At 41.0% G+C, this 19,655-nt stretch overlaps 1 protein-coding gene and 1 long non-coding RNA gene across 5 annotated transcripts in view; one reads left to right on the forward strand and one right to left on the reverse strand.

The window, feature by feature from the left end:
- MNAT1 (MNAT1 component of CDK activating kinase) overlaps positions 1-19,655 on the forward strand; it is a 109,507-nt gene that overhangs the window by 2,070 nt on the left and 87,782 nt on the right. The gene's annotated exons all lie outside the window — the stretch shown is intronic.
- LOC142664541 (uncharacterized) lies at positions 2,108-18,359 on the reverse strand. 2 transcript variants are annotated; one of them, XR_012851307.1, is made up of 3 exons: positions 18,287-18,359; positions 12,958-13,034; positions 2,108-2,479 (listed from the first exon to the last, which is right to left on the reverse strand). It is a non-coding gene; the product is annotated as an uncharacterized LOC142664541 (long non-coding RNA). The 2 variants fall into 2 exon arrangements; XR_012851308.1 differs by having other exon boundaries at positions 2,108-2,552.

Here is a 19,655-nt window from a genome sequence, read left to right on the forward strand (position 1 = left end):
CAGTAATGCTCTCTGCGCATGTCCATTCAGTTCATGTCCATATAAGCCTCTCACCACTGATGCTTTGTGTAGTACTATGCACTCTCTGAGTCATCCCCTTAGTCTGCCCACTGCTCTATAATATGTCTCCTACAATGTATCCCCATACCTAGTCTCCAGCGTTGGCCATGTGCACTTGTGGTGGGCCCAAGGAGCCCCCAGTTCAATTCCACTAATCTTCATCTCTGACAAAGTACTAGCATGGGCGTCCATTGATTCTAGGGATGGGTTCACACAGAACCCAGTGAAAACCTGTGAATTGGCATACTTATTCTGATTTGTGTGCCAATTTTGCCATGGATTTCACCTCTCACAATAGAGTAAGTGAGATCAGTAGCAAATCTAGATCCCGCCGCATGCCCTCAAACGTGCGCAGATTTTTCCGCTGTGCGAGAATTGAGCTTTCTAGCCCTATTCACATGCGTTGTACCGTATTTTGTTGCTCATTTTTGGTACAAATTCTTCACTGTGTATCAATGTGGCAGCTATAGAGATTGAAGTACAGGGAAATTATTTTGCGAATGCTTTTTGGACCGATTATTGGCCCATGTAGTTGGTCTTTGTACGCTGTCGCTGTTGCTGGAATCATTTATAGTATGTGATCTAATATTGTTGTATATTGGGGTCTTACATTTGTGATTTGTCCAATGGTTCACATGGTCTTGTATGAAGTCCCAACCATAGCATAGAGAGCCACAGCTTGTAGACTGAGTATATTAATTTCTTACAGTATATTGGTCTATGTATGTTTTACAAACGGCCTAAAATTGAAATTATGTTGTGGTCCATAAGGTTCTGTTCACATGACTTTCAGGCATGTGTTTGGTGTACAAAACAGATGTATTAAATGAGCGGGTCTGCCATTGACTTTAATTGAAAACCCCCCCCCAAAAAAACGTATACTAGTGGTCTAGTTTATTTGGTGGAATTGTATTGACTACACTTTTCAATACAGTTAAGAAAAAAGGATTTACCATCCAAATGTATGCCAAAGGTACGATCTTTTAGCATATGATTGTATAACGGTAGTCTATAGGCACATAGGCCTATAGACTACACCCAAACCGTTTTCCCCTCAAAAGAGTAGGTGTGAATAAAAATGTACAGTATGATCGCTGGGACCCCCACCAATCACTAGAACTGGGACCCGGAGGAAAGAGGGACTTGGGACCCTTGTGCTAGTGATTGATTTGGGTCCTAACAATCATTCATTCATCCCCTATCCTTTGAATAGATGATAAATGTATTCTGTGGGAAAATCCTTTTAAGGCCAGAATCCCACACACCGTTTTGATGCAGTTTTTGTAGCAGGTTTTGTCTTTTTTTTTTTTAGCCAAACCCAGTGTTTTCTTTAAAACTTTCCTGCCTTTTGGATTCACTTCTAGCTCTGACTCAAAAAACGTAGCCAAAAACAGCAGTAAAACGGTGTGGGTGAGCCCGGCCTAATAGAGATATTCTTGTTTACAACCAGAGGCTGTTCTGGTGCCATTTACACCTCGTCTATGTCAGTGTTGCGTACAGACATATACTTGCCCATAGCCTTCTATTGTGTAGATGTATGGATAGTATAAATTTTTATTCGTCGGAAGAAAAAAATGCAACCCCCCTCCTCCCCTAAGGTAATTTCCTCTTTAGGCCATGTTCACGCAGAGTATTTTTCAGGCAGAAAAAAAATCTTTTTTGGCAGATTTTGACCTGCCTTGTGTTTGATTTCAATGGGAGGTCAGAGACAGAACCGCGGGTAGAAAGAGCATGTTGCTTTTTTTTAAAAATCAATCGGAGGCGGTTTCGGGCAGTTTCCGTGTCAAAATCGGCACCAAAAAACTCTGTGTGAACAGGGCCTTAAACTATTTCCACACCATGCAATGTCGATGAGCAGCAGATTTTGGCTGTAACCCCTTAGATGGGAAGATTAATAGAGACATCTAAGTGGTTGGTCAGAGGGAAGGGGGCCCCTGGTCACCTCGTCGGTGCCTATCTATATGCCTTAGTATCTGCAGAAGTATAAAAAATGTCAGGTTGAAATGGAAAAACGAACAAAAGCAGTAGGAAACCGATAAATTGCCATAACTTGCACTCACTGCCTTTACTTAGTCAACAGTGGTTCAGTTTCAGGTTGTTTTTTTTCCCCTGAAGTTTACATCCGTTTTGACTTCTTGAAACTTTCCAATGTTGACGTTTTCTTCTTGCTGTGGGTTTTTCCTTTCTTTCCTTGACTTGTCATTTTCACTAGGACACATGTGTTACTCTATCCAGAATGGATTCCTCCTCGATTAAGTCACACTCTCGGCTGCTGGTGCCAGGAGTAGCGTCACTCATGAAACCCACACCGGCAGCCTCAGCATCTTCTGAACGTTCCAGCTCCTGTGCAGTCTGCAGGTTCAGCTGCTGCGTCCTTGAGTCCGTGGATGTTTTAAAGCCTAGCAGCTGAACCAGCAGTCTTCAAAGACACAGAAAACAGGCTTAAGCAGCAGATACTAGGCTGCCGAGGGATGCCAAAGCTGGTTTATAACCTTAAGTCATTGGATGAAAATGTGAGACCACCATAAGTAGTTATTCAATTTACCTTGTTATTTCTGTTGAGCTACAAGAATTTCTTTTACAATCTGCTTTTTATTTCCCTTTTACCGAACTTTCAAATTTTGACCTTCCCTCGTGTGTGTTCTAGAAAGGGCGTGCGGCTTGTTATATAACTTAAAGATAGTGAACTTTCAAATAGACCTGATACTGTGGGAGAAATGGATCAAAACTGGTGCAAAGGAAAGTGGACTAGTTACTCTTTATCAGCCTCCGCTTTGATATATTTCCCCTCTCTGGGTTTTGTATAAAGCTTTCTGTACTTGCCACATGCCGGCGTAAAGGAGCTGTATTTGGTTGTCCGAATTTTAGAAAGACTTATTTATGACTATTTAAAATTATAAGGTGAAATTTCAAAGGGGGCTGTACAAGTTTATGTGGAACTTAACCCCTTCCCCCTGCTGGCATTCTGGGCCCTAATGTCCAAGCCATTTTTTAGATTTTTCCATTGTCACATTCGAAGAGCTGTAACTTTTTTATTTTTGCGTCGGCATAGCTGTATAAGGTCTTGTTTTTTGCGGGACGACTTGCAGTTTTTATTGGTACCATTTGAGAGTAGATGCGACTTTTTGATCACTTTCTATCACATTTTTTTTAAGTCAGGATTAACAGAAAACAGCAATTTTTCCATTGTTTTTTATTTTATTTTTTACGGCGTTCACAGTGCGGGTTAAATAATGTAACAGCTTTATAGTCGGGGTCGTTACGGACGCGGCGATACCAAATATGTGTAACTTTTTTGCTTTATTGTAGTTTTTTTTAATAGTAAAGCAGTTTGTAAGGGGAAAAGCTGGGTTTTTCATTTTTTTTTTTTCACTTTTTTTTTTTTTTTTTTTATTAACTTTATTAAACTTTTTTTACTTTTTTACTAGTCCCACTAGGGGACTTCACTATCCTCCGATCGCTATTATAATACACTGCAATACTTTTGTATTGCAGTGTATTACTGCATGTCCGTTTAAAACGGACAGGCATCTGCTAGGTCATGCCTGCGGCATGATCTAGCAGGCATTCGCTGCAGGCAGACCTGGGGGTCTTTATTAGACCCCCGGCTGCCATAGAAGACACAGACACTCGGCGATTTTATCGCCGGGTGTCAGTGAGATGAGAGGGAGCTCCCTCCCTCTCTCCAAAACCATTCAGATGCGGTGCACGCTATTGTGCACCGCATCTGAAGGGTTAAACAGGTGAGATCGATACTAATATCGATCTCACCCGGCAGAGCAGGGACGCCCCCAGCCCTCAGCTGCTTCTGGCAGCTGAGAGCAGGGAGATTTCACGGCTCCCTGCTCTGTTTACTTTATTCTACAGCAGCGACGTAGTTTGTCGGCGCTCTAGAATAAAGCCCACTAATGACCGCCGTAAAAAGACGTATCGGCGGTCATTAAGGGGTTAATCACACAGCACATCGAGATCACGCTTGCTGTCATTAAATCCCACACAAACGTTACCAAAGTTACACCCAATCAGTTAATGTGGGTGTATGTGACAGCAAGCGTGATCTCGCAAGTGCTGAGTACATGAATGGAGAGGAGTGTATGACGCTGATTGGTCACTGATTGGTCAGCGTCATACACTCCTCTGTACAACGCCCACTTGGTCAAAAGTAAAAACACGCCCAGTTAGTCAGTGCGAAAGTCATTAGCATAAATCTAAAATAGGTTATAACTTGGTCAAAATTGATAGTTTTTCTAAATAAAAACCACTGCTGTTATCTACATTACAGCGCCGATCACATTATGTAGGAGATAGTGCACTTATAATGTGGTGACAGAGCCTCTTTAATGGGTTTCGTCATAGTGCTGCAGTTTTAGTGGGAAAGTAGCGCAGCATGCTGCGCTATTTCTTATGGCATTTTGGACCGGATCTGTGACAGAGTTAAATCTTTGCGTCTTCTGCCAACTGGTCTCCTTTTCAACTATTAGCACCTTCTGCCAGCAGGCCTAATTTTTAACTCTCTACTTCTAACGCCGACAGGCCTCGTATTTAAATCTTCGCATCTTCCGCCACCTGGTCGCCTCCTCTACTTTTCACACCTTCTGCCAACAGGCTTATTTTTTCTCTCTCTTCCTCTAAGGTTGGATTCACACGAGCGTGGCGTTTTTGCACATGCAAAAACGCAGCGTTTTGCACGCGCAAAAACCACTTACCAGCTCCGTGTGGCAGCAGCATATGATGCGCGGCTGTGTGATTTTCGTGGAGCCGCCATCATTATGACACTCCATTTGGATGTTTGTAAACAGAAAAGCACATGGTGCTTTTCTGTTTGCATTCATCCTTTTGACAGCTGTTTCGCGAATCACGCGCGTCCCACGGAAGTGCTTCCGTGCGGCATGCGTGGTTTTCACGCACCCATTGACTTCAATGGGTGCGTGATTCGCACAAAACGCCGAAAGAACGGACATGACGTGACTTTTTTTCAGCGGACTCACGCTGAGTAAAAATCGCGCACATGTCCGCACGGCCCCATAGACTAATATAGGTCCGTGCGACGCGTGTTAAAAACTCACGTTCGTTGCACGGACGTAATTCCCATTCGTCTGAATAAAGCCTAAGGCTGGGTTCACACGACCTATTTTCAGACGTAAACGAGGCGTATTATGCCTCGTTTTACGTCTGAAAATAGGGCTACAATACGTCGGCAAACATCTGCCCATTCATTTGAATGGGTTTGCCGACGTATTGTGCAGACGACCTGTCATTTACAGCTGTCAAACGACGACTCGTAAAATGACTGCCTCGGCAAAGAAGTGCAGGACACTTATATACATTATATGCAGGACACTTATATACATTATATGCAGGACACTTATATACATTATATGCAGGACACTTATATACATTATATGCAGGACACTTATATACATTATATGCAGGACACTTATATACATTATATGCGGGACACTTATATACATTATATGCGGGACACTTATATACATTATATGCAGGGCACTTATATACATTATATGCAGGACACTTATATACATTATATGCAGGACACTTATATACATTATGTGCAGGACACTTATATACATTATATGCAGGACACTTATATACATTATATGCAGGACACTTATATACATTATATGCAGGACACTTATATACATTATATGCAGGACACTTATATACATTATATGCTGGACGCTTATATACATTATATGCTGGACGCTTATATACATTATATGCAGGACGCTTATATACATTATATGCAGGACACTTATATACATTATATGCAGGACACTTATATACATTATATGCGGGACACTTCTTTCAGACGTAATTTGAGCCGTTCTTCATTGAACTCAATGAAGAGCAGCTCAAGATTTACGGCTGTCAGAGAAGCCTCGCAAAATGCGAGGAGGAGCATTTACATCTGAAACGAGGCAGCTGGTTTCTCCTGAAAACAGTCTGTCTTTTCAGACGTAAATGCCTCTCATCGTGTGCACATACCCTAAGGCAAACAGGCTTTGTCTTTAAATCTTCGCGTCTTCCACCAACTGGTTTCCTTCTGGACTTCTTGCACCTTCTGCCCACAGGCCTGCTTTTTTTTTTTCTTCTCTTTTTTTTATGTTTTTATTAAGTTTTCAATAATAAACATACTCAAACAAACAGTTATGTCTTATCATGTAAAACATCCATATATCATCACATGGAATAAGCAATAAGACATAATTGCATTATGAATTCGGTATAGCAAATAAACAATAGTGTTTCACAGCAAAACCGACAACAACCAAGAAATTCAGAATTAAAGATTAGTCAATGGCCGTCTCCGTTACATGTGATACACCATTCAAGTCATATTGCAGTGAAATATAAAATAATACTTCAACAATGATGAGGATCAACATAAAACCTCTAGTACATCCAATACAGCTAATGCCAGTGGGTCTTGTCCCCTTCCCGCTCCTGGAGGTACTGTTAGCTCATAAGTGCATTGCTCGCTCTCCATGACCTAGTAGTACGTCCTGCATGAAACACAGCGCCGTTCACGTCAGGCGCATTCGTAAGCTGTGATAGCTGCGGTTTCCCACAGCAGGTTATCACAGCTCAATGTGCCGTGACCAATCGAGATGGTCCTACCTTCATGATCGCTGCTATTGGTTAGTCAGTAACTGACCAGTAGCGGCGATTATTTTCTTCACTTACTCTCCCTGACATCAGTTCCTGTTGCAACTGCCCTGAACGTCTCTGTTGGAGTTAGAGAGTCGTTCAGAGTGGCTGCGAGCAGTGAGAAAGAAAGTGAAAAAAAAAAAAAAACTGCTTCCCATCTCCCACTCCTGTTCCCTTCCTCCTTCCCCCAATGTTTTTGGTAAGTGATCTCCTATCACTGACCACTTCTTAGTCTTCAGAACCAAATTTTTTGATCCCTGGGGATTTTTTTTTGTTTTCTTTATAAAATATATAAAACGAAAAAATATAAAAATGTAATAAATAACAAAAATAAAAATAGTTTAGACAATTCAACTAGTTAATTTAGTTTTAGGGTTAAGTGTCAGGGAACGGTCAAAAAGCGTAGTTAGGTATAGCGTCAGGGAATTTAGAGTCATGAATCAGTCACCGTAGTTAGGTTTAGCTTTAGGGATCCATTACCGTAATTAGGTTTAGCATAAGGGAATCGTCGCCGTAGTTAGGTTTAGTGTCAGGGAAGTTCACGTAAAATCTAGTTAGGTTTAGCGTTAGAAACCCTCGCCCCAGTTAGTTTTAGTGTCGGGGAAGTATACTTGTTCTCTAAAAACAAACAAAACACACTTTTGTGCTAGTTTAGGTAGCAGCCTATTGCTCCAAGCTATTTGTCGACCTCCTCATCCAGTGATAAATAGGAGGGACCCCTAGGAGACTCCCCAGGACCAACAACAACAGGCCTCCTTTTTAAAGAGGCTCTGTCACCAGATTTTGCAACCCCTATCTGCTATTGCAGCAGATCGGCGCTGCAATGTAGATTACAGTAACGTTTTTATTTAAAAAAACGAGCATTTTTGGCCAAGTTATGACCATTTTTGTAGTTATGCAAATGAGGCTTGCAAAAGTCCAAGTGGGCGTGTTTACAAGTAAAAGTCCAACTGGGCGTGTATTATGTGCGTACATCGGGGCGTTTTTACTACTTTTACTAGCTGGGCGCTCTGACGAGAAGTATCATCCACTTCTCTTCAGAACGCCCAGCTTCTGGCAGATCACGCTGTGACGTCACTTCCCCAGGTCCTGCATCGTGTCAGACGAGCGAGGACAGATCGGCACCAGAGGCTACAGTTGATTCTGCAGCAGCATCAGCGTTTGCAGGTAAGTAGCTACATCGACTTACCTGCTAACGCCGATGCTGCTGCAGAATCAACTGAAGCCTCTGGTGCCGATGTGTCCTCGCTCTTCCGACACGATGCAGGACCTGTGAGTGACGTCACAGATCTGCACTGCCAGAAGCTGGGCGTTCTGAAGAGAAGTGGATGATACTTCTCGTCAGAACGCCCAGCTAGTAAAAGTAGTAAACACGCCCCGATGTACGCACATAATACACGCCCAGTTGTACTTTTACTTTTAAACACGCCCAGTTGTACTTTTGCAAGCCTCATTTGCATAAATACAAAAATGGTCATAACTTGGCCAAAAATGCTCGTTTTTTAAAAATAAAAACGCTACTGTAATCTACATTGCAGCGCCGATCTGCTGTAATAGCAGATAGGGGCTGCAAAATCTGGTGACAGAGCCTCTTTAAGTCCTTGCCCCTAAGGTAATAAGGTTTAGTCTTTAAATCTTCACGTCTTCCCCCAACTGGTCTTCTACTGGACTTCTCACACCTTCTGCCAACAGGCCTCCTTTTTATCTGTTTGCCTCTTAGGCAAACATTCGTCGTCTTCAAATCTTCGCGTCTTCCCCCAACTGGTCTCCTTCTGAACTTTTCGCACCTTCTGCCAACAGGCCTGCTTTTTAACTCTTGGCCCCTAAGGAAAAAAGGTTTAGTCTTTAAATCTTTGCGTCTTCCCCCAACTGGTCTCCTTCTGGACTTTTCGCACCTTCTGCCAATCGGCCTCCTTTTTATCTGTTTGCCTCCAAGGCAAACATTCGTCGTCTTTAAATCTTTGCGTCTTAACCCAACTGGTCTCCTTCTGGACTTTTCGCACCTTCTGCCAACAGGCCTGCTTTTTATCTGTTTGCCTTGTGGCGTTATGACATCACATCATGAACTCTCAGGTGATCACCCCTTCATCCTAGGGTGTGCTAGGTGAGCTGAAAAGGAGTCTCCGCGGGCGCTGCTGCACTTCAATAGGACCGAAAGGGCACAAAGTTCGGAAGAGTAATAGATGATGTACGGGAGAGTGGATAATAAATGAAATTTATTGGTGATATGACTAAACGTTTCAATGCCGCACCGGCATCTTCATCAGGTCATGAAGGAACACACACAAGTACCTTGTTTAAATATCTATGTAAACGTTGAAAAAACCCGCCAATGTGAACGAGGTCAGGGCATTCCAATGACGTCATAGTTCAAAGGTTAAAAGAACGGATAAGCACATCAATAGTAAAACATATAGCATATGATAGAAACAATTGCAGTACGATAATAGCAATATAAGGAAGAACATTGAAGTAATAACGAGGAGTGTATCAAAACGAATGCTTTAAACAGCAAGCTAAAAAGCTAACCGGGGATAACCGGATAATCACAGATGCCAGTACAAATAGAACATATATAAATATAAACCACAGATAAATGTGAGGTATGGAGAACACATCTTTAGGTGCAAAAGTGACATATGGAATGAAAGACATTTTGTCGGCACTGATTCTAAAACAGAAATATACAAATAAAAGAGCAATAATTAATATTTAAAAGGGGACACTATTCATAAACTAGACTAGTGAACAAGCCGAAAGCATAGGGTATGCAGTGATATATAAAAAACGATATACATGATATAGTAAAAAGGAAGAAATAAAAGCGATACCTTGGCTATAGAAAAATAGAGCAGAATATCACATAATAAGAATTTTTTGAGATAAAAGTCCATTATAGAAAGTGTAAAAAATATACACATATTAACATACCTGTCGGAAAATGCCAGAGAAATAGTTGGAAAACAACCTTATATGTTTAAAAGAACAATGTCGGCAAAGACGGTGAATCGTAATTGATGGCACAACGAAATTGGAAAAAAACAATGTGTCATGAGGGAAATTAAATGTAAGACATAACTGAAATTGTATCTGAGAGAGGGAGCACCAATAACTTATAAGAAAATGACAAAGAACTATGTATAGTATAAGGTTATAACAGGCTATATAGTAAATGTAAAGTCGGCAAAGCCGGTAAATAGTAATAGCACAACGAGATTAAAAAAAAGCACAATGTGTTCTGAATAGAATTAAACTAAGAATGTATCAGAAAAGGGGAGCACCCATAATGTACGGGAAAAAAACAAGCAATATGATAACCAAAATATGTATAATATAGTGTTATAACATCAATATGATAAGTGGTAAAATCGGCAAAAGCCGGTAAATCATAATTGATGGCACAAAAAGATTGAAAAGGAGCAATATGTCGTGAAAGAATTTCAACATAAAAAAAAAATGGGGATATATCATAGAAAAAGAGTACCAATATTAATTATGTAGTAAGCGAACAATATATAGTAAAGGGTCAAATATCAATACAGTAATAATATAATGATAAATTAATATAAATCGGTAAAGGAAAATAAAATAAAATGAAAGGTATAATAATTATAATTAAGTATTCTCTAATCAAGGGTGGACTCTGATGCATCATTAAGGCCATCAGGTTGGAGGGTTTTCATTTTAAAAATCCAGTAATTTTCACGCTGTTTAAGCTTACTGAATCGATTGGTAATATTGAGTGGGATATGCTCTATAGGCGTGATAAGTATGTTACTGAACTGGCTGTTGTGTGTGGTAAAAAAGTGTCGAGAGACACTATGTTTTAAAAAACCGGTGTTTATGTTAAATCTGTGATTATTGATCCTTGTCCGTAAGCATTGCGTAGTGCGGCCAATGTATTGGAGATGGCATGGACATTCCAACATATAAATAACAAAAGAGCTTCCACAATTAAGAAAGCTATTAATATTAAAGGATTCTTTGGTTACTTTGGATTCTATCATATGCTATATGTTTTACTATTGATGTGATTATCCGTTCTTTTAACCTTTGAACTATGACGTCATTGGAACGCCCTGACCTCGTTCACATTGGCGGGTTTTTTCAACGTTTACATAACTATTTAAACAAGGTACTTGTGTGTGTTCCTTCATGACCTGATGAAGATGCCGGTGCGGCATTGAAACGCGTAGTCATATCACCAATAAATTTCATTTATTATCCACTCTCCCGTACATCATCTATTACTCTTCCGAACTTTGTGCCCTTTCGGTCCTATTGAAGTGCAGCAGCGCCCGTGGAGACTCCTTTTCAGCTCACCTAGCACATCCTCAGCGGTCTTTTCATTTGAATTACCGGTCTCGAGTCCTGGCAGCAGCAGCATCTTTATCTCTCCATTGCTTTTTTATCATCGTGACCAGGTTAGTATTACTCTTCTCATCTCCTACTTTTTACCTGGTTAACCTGCACTATGTGGCGCCGTGTTTTCTGCTTCATCTCATCATCCTAGGGTGTGGCATTCCCATTATTGTTCTGTATATAGTGTTAACGTAATTTGCGATGCTTAAACATGCGATGCAAAAATAATGCGGACATGTCTCTAATGAAGTCTGATGGCGGCCCCTATTAGAGACATATCGGCCTCTGATCGCAACGGTTAGAAGGCTGTGTTTACACGTAGCAGCCAGTTTGTGTTTTCGCAAAACGATGTGGTTTTGCCACGATTTTCCAATAATTATGGCTAAAAACTCAAATTGACGATGATATGTTAACACAGCCTTAGGCCCCATGCACACGATCGTGTTTTTGCGGCCGCAATTCACCCGCAAATCTGCGGGTGAATTGCGGTACCATTAATTTCTACGGGCCCATGCGCACGACCGTGGTTTCCACGGTCCGTGCATTGCCCGGGAGTCTGGACCGCAAAAAGATAGGACATGTCTTATTACGGCCGTATTTTGTGGTCCAGCCGCATTGAAATGAATGCACACAGCCGTCTGCACGACCCTCGATTTGCGGGCGGCCTGCGGATGACACTCACAGTACAGTAGCAAAGTGAATGAAATTTAGAATATCTTATGCCCACGCTGTGGAAAAAAAATGCACAAAAGTCGTGCGGAAAGTGTTCTGCGGTGTGTTTTTTTAAATTTCGCGGTATGTCAATTTTTGCTGCATGTTCTGTGCGGAGACGCTGCGTGTTTGGCCCATAGACTTCAATGGGGAGCAGAAATTCCGCAACAGATTTGCGGTTTTAACAGCGGAAATGCAGTAAAAACCGCTGGAAATCCGCATGTGCATATATACTTTGCTATAACCAATGTTTAACCCGTTCGTGACCGGCCCATAGTATTTGTACGTCGGTCACTAACGGGCCTTATTCCGATGCAATAGACTTTTTAAGTCGCTGCATCGGAATAAGTAAACTGAGCAGGGAGCTGTCAAATCTCCCTGCTCTCAGCTGCCAGAGGTAGCTGAGGGCTGGGGGGCGTCCCTGCTCGACTGGGTGAGATCGATATTCGTATCGATCTCACCCGTTTAACCCTTCAGATGCGGTGCTGAATAGCGTGCACCGTATCTGAGTGGTTTTGGAGAGAGGGAGGGAGCTCCTTCTCATCCCACTGACACCCGGCGATACGATCGCCGAGTGTCTGTGTCTCCGATGGCAGCCGGGGGCCTAATAAAGGCTACGACGTTCACTGTGCGGGTTAAATGATTCAATAACTTTATAGTCGGGGTCGTTACGGACGTGGCGATACCAAATATGTGTAACTTTTTTACTTTGTTAATAATAAAGCAGTTTGTAAGGGGGAAAAGTGGGTTTTTCATTTTTTTTTTTTTTTCCACTTTTTATTATACTTTTTTTTAAACTTTTTTTTACTAGTCCTACTAGGGGACTTCACTATGCGATTATCCGATCGCATTTATAATACACTGCAAATGGGGGGGGGGGGGGGAATATACATTAAACAAACTACTTTAAAACATTGCATGAACATATTGAGAAAAAAAATTTATTTTTATTTCTGTCCATTTGTCCCCGAAAAAAAACAACCTACACAATGAATTTCTATTCCAATTTACAATAATAAGAAAGTCTCATGTGTTCAGCCCAAAAAAAACCCCTCAATTTCACCTTTATAATGCAGCATTACAAAATGTAAAAATTTAGTTTTGGGCATACAGGTTCAAAGAAAGGGTTAAAGTGAGTGTTTTTTGTTAACTTACCTTCCCTCCTCGTAGTCCACGCTTCTTGGAATTGTGGATAGTGAATCTATGGCATCATCACCTCATATTCTCTGATGCTTTACAAAAATAATGGAGAAAACACGTCTCTAGTCACATCTAGTTAGAGCTGGGCAGGATCTACACCCATTTTTAGGTTGTCTTTCACATTGAGGATACAGGATTTACCAACCGTCAGAAGTACCGGTCGTGTTGCCTAAAGCAACCAATCAGAGCTTCAGTTTAACAAGCTGGCCTCTGATTGGTTGCAATGGACAACATGACCGGTTCTAATGTTAAACAGTTTTGATATATGGAGGTCATCCCTAATGCAGAGAGAGATGTCAATCGATCGGTGTCATGACACGAACAGAACAGCAATACTTTTTTTTTTTTTTTTTAATTAGAGCTTTTGTTTCTTTCGGTTTTCCCATCTTAGACATTTATGACATATCCATAGGATATGCCATGAATGTCCCATAGATGCGGGTCCCCAGCTCTGCGACCCGCACTTATATAGAAAACGGGAGACTCCCGTTTCGGAATCCAGGCGAGGACTAGTGGAGAGAGGGTCGCCCTTGCGCGCATATCTCTTTCCATTCTGTTCAATGGGAGTTACGGAAGCCGAGCTCGTCTGTTTCCGGAACTGCCATTGGACAGAATGTAGTGAGCAGCGCGCACGTGCGACCCTCTCCACACCATTCCCCGCAGCTTTACATATGAAGTGGTCTTACTATGCGGCACATGGGAGTCATTACCTGGCGTGCTGGTATCTCGCCTCAGACATTAATTCTATTTTGCACGGAACACAATGGTAATTAGCTTTTTCTCTTTAGGGAAAGACCGCTTAGAACGTTTTCTTCTATTTGTGTCCTTGTTCCGCTGGAGCAGCAGCGATAAGCAGAACGTTTTCTATGTGGACAGCGCTATTTGCCATCTGGTTTAATGACTGTTCATTTTGAGATCAGGAGTTGAGGTCCATAAGGTCTTATACACAACTGCTCGCCTTCTAAAGGTGGCGGAGGCTTTCCAGTGACTTAGTTACTGTTTGTACCCTTCAGTCCTATCTCTGTACACCGTGTTCAGACCGAACGACTGAAGGATGGGAATAGCAGGAATCGCTGTTTTTTAATTTTCTACCCCACAAATAATTTTTTCCCCGTTTCCTAGTACATTATATGGCACAATAATTGGCGCTACGAAAAACTACAACTCGTCCTGCAAAAATCAAGCCCTCAATGTATTATATCGACAGAAAAATAAAAAAAAGTTATGGCTTTTGGAAAGTGGGGAGGAAAAAAATTAAAATCTGAAAGTGGTTTACGACGGGAAGGGATTAAGGGGTTAATGGACATATGCCATAGAGTGGCGGTCTATTTTTTTTGCGGGATCCCTTGTATTGAATAGCAAAGTCCACTGCACCATGGCTGTTTAAAGGGTAACTAAACTTTCAGAAAACTCCTGACGTGTCATAGTGACACATCAGAAGTTTTGATCAGTGGGGGTCCGAGATCTGAGTCTCCCACCAATCGCTAAAACGATGTGGCAGAAGGGCTCGGTTGAGAGCTGTGCCGCTTAGTTTCTGATCTGCTTTTTTTGGAACGCTGAGCACTTGGTGTACGGGCTCAATAGAAAGTCTGAGTCCGTACACCAACTGATCGGCTTTCCAATAAAAGCCGATCAGAATTAAAGTGGCACAGCTCTCACCCGAGCCCTTCTGCCACTTCGTTTTAGCGATCGGTGGTGGACTCCGATCTCGGACCCCCTCTGATTAAACCTTCTGACATGTCACTATGACATGTCATACGTTTTCTGAAAGTTTAGTTACCCTTTAACGGTCCTGATCTGACGTATAGGACACAAACATATTTATTGTCTGTGTGCTGTTTTTTTTTCTAAACGACAGACCGCACACTAACTCCTTCACGTCAATCGGGCTATATTCACACATCCGTTTTTTGCATCGGACCCGGTGTCTGTTGCGAGAATCTCCCAGTATGCCCTTTTCTAGTTCATCTTTGCAGATGACCATAGAAATGTAAGGGTGCGTGAAAAAACGGACTGCACGTATTTGTGCGCTGTCTGTTTTTCACAGATCAGTTGCTAAAGAAATGCAGAAAAAAAGTGAAACCAGGAAGAGCTTGCAGAGGCGAAAAACGGATGACACACGGAAACCACACGGATGAAACACAGACATTGCTAAGCATGCGAATGCAAATCGGACACTTAAGGCTTAACAGTGGCAGCAGTCACCTATAGACTTCTATGGTTTCCGTCCAGCGATACATAGTGAATGGTAGAGCAGGGACCTTACAGCCAGCCCCCTGCTCTACCATTGGATTCAACTGTATCTGCATCCTGAAGATGCAGATAGTTTAACCCCTTAATGACACGCGTCCATCAGGCGGTAAAAACGACATGTTCGCCTTATTCTACGGCTTGACACGATTACGGCGATACCAAATCTTTGTTTTGCCACTTTTAGAAAAAAAATTGCTAAGAAAAAAAATAGTTTTGTGTTGCCATATTCTGAGAGCCATAACGTTTTTATTTTTCTGTCAATTGAGTGATGTGAGGGGCGAGCTGTAGTTTTCACCGATACCATTTTAGAGTACATGCGACTTTGCGTATTTTTATATATATATATTTTGCGTGTTTTATTTATATATATATATATATATATATATATATATCTATCTCTCCGAAAAAAAGAGACCGTGAAGCAGCACTCAAATAAAGTGAATTTATTCATCCAACATGGAACCACAACGTATGTTGGATGAATAAATTCACTTTATTTGAGTGCGGCTTCACGTTCTCTTTTTTTGGATATCCAACACATAAGGAGAGGTCACTACTTTATTTTTGAAGCTTTGCACCAGCCTGTCAGGCATTTGTTCACAGTGCTGCTCCAATCCTCTGCTTTTTATATATATATATATATATATATATATATATATATTTGCGTTTTTTAGATATATATATTTTTTTACGACGCTCACCGAGCAGGTTAAACCGTAATATTGTGATGGTTCCGACAGTTACGGACGTGGTGATACCAGTTATGTTAACTTTTATTTTTATTATTACTTTAGGGAAAAAATGGAAAAAGTTTTTTTTTTTTTTTTAACCTTTTCTTTTTTCTTTTGGAACATTAAAAATACCTTTAGGGCTCATTCAGACGAGCGTAATACTCGTCCGTGTGCTGCCAAACGGCCGCGTAAAAAACGCCCCCTCGGAACGAAACAACATTTTTCCCATTGAAATAGGCAGATGTTTGGAGGCGTTCAGCTTCTGTTTTTTAACGCCCCGAAAAACTGCTGAAAATAAGCCGTGTGAACATACCCTGAAATGCAACATTATTTGGTCACTTCTGTACTAGGAAGATCCATGTAAACCATGTCACATTCTGGACTTCTTCGTAATCCATCTACCAGTCAGTATGTTTCATTTGTGGAAAAATCACAAAAAAAGATACACACCTCGTAAAACAAACATGTAGAAACCCGTTTCATGTTGATCTCATTGTAAACCTGCTCTGTGCATTCACTTTGAAGTATTCTGTATAATGGTCTTCAGTGGAAGCCGTGCTTTGTGTAATTGTGAGTGTATGAAAGGCACCGGTATGTAACATTACGTAAGCCGCTGTACCGTGGTTAGTGCAGGTGCACAGGGTTTTGTTGTACAGTTTGGTAGGATTCTTTCCCCAACAAGGTGAAGCTCTTTTTGGTATTAAGTGACAAAGAAGTGATGTATGGAGTAAAGGCTATGTACACCTTTGAGGGCATTTTTATTTATATATTTTTTTTTTACGTTAAAAAAATCTTTTTACGTTTGGATATACAGCTGCTCTGTATTCTCTATAAAGATCAGCTGTATCGTTGGCTTTACACTGAATCCGTCAGTCCCGCGGATCTGATGGATTCAGTGTCTGCGGTCCTGCGTGTCTCTGACACGGATCCACCAGTAATCTACTACATCTATGTTATGATCTTAGGGGGTCAGAGACACGCAGGACCCAATAACACTGAACCCGTCAGTCCCATGGACTGACGGATTCAGTGTAAAACTAACAATACTTCTGATCTGTATAGAGAATTCACAACAACTTTATCTCCAAAAGTAAAAATTATTTTTTATCAAATCTATTTACACAGTTATACTAAACACACTGAATAATCTATTTATTAAAAAAATAAATAATAATATATATATGCCCTCAAAGGTGTACATAGCCTTGAAAGCTGAATGACTTCCACAACACTGGGAGCACATTAGTGCTGTTAGACATAAACAGTGTCCTGACCAATAGATTATAATTAGTAGATGACTATGTAATCGCACGTTCTGGTATCTGACCAATTGCAAGAATTTTTTTTTTTTATTTGGACAACTTTTTGAAAATCTATTTTTAAATTATATTTTTTTTATTCGTTTCCAAAGTCATCTAAAATAGCAACTTTCAGAAAATTATATAATTCCGCAAAGATGAGTGGTACTCACTGGAACCCAAAATAATAAATCTGTGTATCGCTTCTATACATAGCAGAAAATAAAATAAAACAGAGAAAAACATATACAACATTTGAAACATTGCTCACATAATACACTCTGACGATACAATACATCGCTACAAATATCAACACCTTTACATATTAATGACCGTGATCCTAAAAAAAGACCTCTAATAGGATCCTATAGACCCCAGACCAAAGGATAATCAACATCCCCAATCTGACGAATGTGACACCTGCAAATTTTTATTTTTAAGTTCTCACAATCATGGATCTGTCCGCAAGTATAATATGACCCATCACTGTTCGCAACTCCACATCAAATTCTAACATGCCAATAAAACACAATGCGAATGTAGGTTGTAGGTGAACGCATTGACCAGTAACAGACTTTATAAGACCCGCCGTTGCCAGCCAAAACGAGTAAACTAGGGGACAATCCCACCAAACGTGTCTGTGCGTGCCTATCAAGCCGCAGGCTCTCCAGCAATAATGTGGATAAGTAGGGTTAATTTTAGAAATCTGCGCGGGAGTAAGGTACCAGCGCAACATAATCTTAAAGGACGTCTCCCAATAACTTGCAGTCTTCAACTTTTTGAAAATCTAGTCCTGAACTATTCGTTACATCTCCGTCTATGCACCCGGTGGCAAGAGATTTGACTAACATTGATGGCTGCATCGGCTCTTTTTGCAATTGCCTTGAGCCTGGCTTTAAATGCCCTATTAGGGCACCATGGACCAATTAGACCCCCTTAATGTGATGCTCAAAAATATCTTCCCTCCCAGTAAAAATAAGGGATTTCCATGTGTTTTATTACCTGCAGTCATGAAGTTTGAAGCCAGTGCAGTTTCTTCCACCTTCTTAGATAAAGAATTTAGCTTGGTTCCATTCATGCATCAAGTCACAATGGCAGATCGTCATAACAACCACCGGTGATGTGCCACTCACTCCTACAGCGCCTTGAAATGTTGATTTTTAAAAACGTTGCATGGTTTACCCACCAACCGCATTAAATTATGACTGTCCCAGCTTCAGTTGAAAATGGGTTGTTTAACCACTTTCTGACCAGAGGCTTTACCCCCTTCCTGACCAGCCCTATTTTCAAATTTTAGCCATGTGCCAATTTAAAAGCAAATTATCTTCCAACCTACATGTATTTGGTCTTGTTTTTCTCAAAACATGTTGGGATTCCATACGGTGTAAAAAAAAAGAAGTGATCTATTTTGCTTTTTTTTTTTAAATACATTTTTCTAAAAAATGTAAAAAAAAAATGTGAATATGTGATTTTAGGTAATCTTTTTTTGACATCTGGTGCATGCTACTGGGTAAACACACCTGAATACAGTGTCGCAGGGTAGCCCCAGCCTGAACTGTACATCTATATATGATATAAAAGATAGGCAGATAAAAATAATAATCCCTCTCCCTCTCCATCCCCTGAGCCTGCTGTATATAATATACCCCGACACTGCCCCACACAGTATAATGCCCCCATAACTGCCACCACGCAGTATAATGCCCCCATAACTGACTTCTACGCAGTATAATGCCCCCATAACTGACTTCTACGCAGTATAATGCACCTATAGCTGGCCTTACACAGCATAATGCCCCCATAACTGCCTTCTTAGCTGCCCCCACGCTGTATAATACCCCCACGGCTGCCCACAATAGTGCCTGATAAAAATAATAATATACATCCTCACCTAATGCCATTGTAATTACCAGTGGAGGAGATTCCTCTGGTCTGTGCAGCTCGGCACAGATCGGTATAATGATGTCACCGCCTCACGTCCAGCAATACATAGTTAATGGTAGAGCAGGGACCTTACGGTCCCATGCTGTACCGTTGGATTCAACTGTATCTGCGTCCTGAAGGTACAGATACAATTTAAACCGGGAGAAAATAATTGATAAGACTGAAATTCGCAAAATGACATCTATCAATTGCGTTGAATTTCGATTTATTTTTCGATTGGCCAGCCCTATTTGATATATAGTATAGTTCTAGGCTGGGGCTATGCGACGACTTTGTCCACGACACAGGTCTCATGGTCAAAAATCACTTTGTCACTTTGTCCAGTAGCCTACATCCCAAGTAAAATTACCACCACCACATTCGTCATTACTTGCCATGTAGGCTACAGAACATGGTGATCTTTGGCTGTACAGCCTGTGTCGTGACC

The sequence above is a fragment of the Rhinoderma darwinii genome, chromosome 12 (assembly GCF_050947455.1).
Source record: "Rhinoderma darwinii isolate aRhiDar2 chromosome 12, aRhiDar2.hap1, whole genome shotgun sequence".
Classification (NCBI taxonomy): domain Eukaryota; kingdom Metazoa; phylum Chordata; class Amphibia; order Anura; family Rhinodermatidae; genus Rhinoderma; species Rhinoderma darwinii.